General features: G+C 36.8%; 1 protein-coding gene across 3 annotated transcripts in view; it reads right to left on the minus strand.

Moving 5' to 3' along the window:
- rassf2b (Ras association domain family member 2b) overlaps positions 1–2,587 on the minus strand; it is a 14,433-nt gene that overhangs the window by 8,328 nt on the left and 3,518 nt on the right. The gene's annotated exons all lie outside the window — the stretch shown is intronic.

Genomic DNA, 2,587 nt, shown 5'->3' on the forward strand with positions numbered 1-2,587 from the left:
GAGAGAGAGAGAGAGAGAGAGAGAGAGAGAGAGAGAGAGAAATTATGGCAGGTAGACTCTGTATGTATCCTCAGGTATTAACAGTTTTGTCAACAAGGTGTCGGTTTCAAACGTCTTTTCTTGTGAGTGTGACAGCAAACAAACAAGAAAGAAGTGGAAGCGTTTAAAGGAAGTGCTCCCCTTCCGTTAAATCACTTCCTCCTTTCAGTCACACAGGAAACTGACACTAGCCCTGACACAGCTTAAAACTTCCTCAATTCAAGCAGCACAGATGAATTATCATGCAACCCAAACAAAGAGTTACACACACGAGCAGTGGTAGAAAAACTGATAAGACCCACACATAAATTGCACTCTTTCTTCTTTTCTGATCGGGATTAAACACATACACATATAAACTTTGTGTTGTAAGCAAAGATATTCAAAACCTGACAATCAGAATAAAGTAGCAACTTTAAACACACTGCTGATAACTAACCTGAGCCTGTCAATCTCTGAAATAAACGTGCTCAGTTTTTGTAGACACATTAAATATTAAACACCAATCAGCCCAGCCCCTTGCAAAGGTCTATCAATATTTCAGCACCTACGTATATTAGCCCTGTCAAGCGCTCAATAGCTCAACCATTCAGCTACACAATGGAAATCATTAGTCTTTAATATTGCAGTCGTGGTCAAGGGTGGCTGTGCTTGTAGACTTATTAGCGGGTGATGCCAGCGGTCAGAGACAGACATGTGGCCGGCTGTCAAACCAAGACAACGTAAGTGTGTGCCACAAGACCAACGCAAACATTAAGTCAACTAAATTATCACCTGAAAACAAAATCGATCATTCCCTGATGTGATAAATGTGCACCCTGTTTAGGTTTGCTGTTTGTAAAACATTTTTTGCAGAATGACAAACTTGTTGATGCTTGATTAAAGTGTATTTTTGACTTTGTCCAAAGGAGAGTTTAATGGTTTTGTTCAGGTCAAGGTCTCAGAATAGTCTCAAACCACATGACAGAACTGGGAGATATTTTGATGAAAGACTGCTGTTGTGATACAAGAATAGCTATTTTCCAAGGGGTTTTTGTTTATTGTAATATTGTGACAAAGCTTCATCTTTCTCCAGATTGTAAAGGCTACATTACACGTGGAGCTCACTATAGTTTAAAACATTTCACTACTAGTGTCAAAATTATACTAAAATATATTGATACATTTCTGTTTTAATTAACAAAAGAAAAAAACATCTCAATAGTTAGCTGTTATCCAAAAAGTATTACATTTAATCATAATTTATTCGTTAATAATTTATTTAGTTACCTGCTGCTCAATTATATTTTCTTCATTTTCTTTCAAAATTGAGGTCTAAATGCTATTATATTATATGAATGGTTTAGTTTGTTGGCCCGAAAGAACTCAAATTAAAATCTGTAGAGTCTAAAAATAATGGAATTAGCCTGAGAAATACCAACCATATCTGAGTTTCAGTTAAAGAACGCAAGTTGTTAAAATCCCAAATTTCACAGAAAAAAAATACTAGTCCCCTGGTATGCAATGACAGGTTGTACTTATTTGGCAATCATACCCACAAAGCTTATGTTTTTGTTAAAGGCCATCTTACAAACTTTTTTTTTTTTAGAACTTTATTTATTAAAATGTTCAACTTTTACGACAACAACAACAAACAACAAACATATATGCTTAGCATATAGAATGCATTTGTTAAAAAAAAAAGAAAAAAAAACTCTTGCAATATCTGTATTACAAAGTCAGAAAGTTGAAATATACAACCTATGCATCTTGTACATCTTGCTGGCTTTCCAAAAAGTTTGTAAATTGTTCCCATACTTTGTAGAAACTTTGTAGCTTCCCCTTTTTAGCATAAGTCATTTTTTCCAAGGCCAGAGTATTAGACAGGGTCTTGAACCAAGCATTGACAGACGGTGCTTCCATAGCTTTCCATGAGATAGCAATACAATATTTAGCTTGTAGTGAGCACATATATACCATCTTCCTACCCGCACTCGACAGTCTTAAGTCTGTTGGAACAAGCCCTAGAATGAACAACTTAGGACAGACGGGCAGTGTGGTGGAGCTAATCTCAGAGACTCGTTCTATTACCTTTCCCCAGAATTCCCTAATTTTAGGGCAGGTCCACAGGCAGTGATAAAGTGTGCCCACCTCTAGACCACACTTAGTGCAGAGGTCAGGGTTGTTGTTATTGAAGCGGTGCAATAAAGAAGGAGTCATATATGTGCGCATAATCCATTTGTAAAGGCCATCTTACAAACTTAGTTTGTATTGGAAATATTGCCTCAAAGGACCACCAGTTACACTTAAAACATTGTTGCAGTATTTAAAATATTAAAGTGCCCATATCATTAAAAAACCACCTTCTGGGATTTGGAGTGTTATTTTGTATCTCTGGTGCTTCCACACGCATACAAACTTGGAAAAAAAAAACATCCATGCTGTTTAAATGACATATGGGTTTCTGAATATTTCCTGCCTTTAGTCTCCGGGTGAGCTGGTCAAAATCGGTAGGGCCGTCTACGTCATCGGCCGAAACATTTGGTGTGTGCTAACCACTTTAGCTAAT

Source organism: Etheostoma spectabile, chromosome 5 (assembly GCF_008692095.1).
Source record: "Etheostoma spectabile isolate EspeVRDwgs_2016 chromosome 5, UIUC_Espe_1.0, whole genome shotgun sequence".
Taxonomy (NCBI): Eukaryota; Metazoa; Chordata; class Actinopteri; order Perciformes; family Percidae; genus Etheostoma; species Etheostoma spectabile.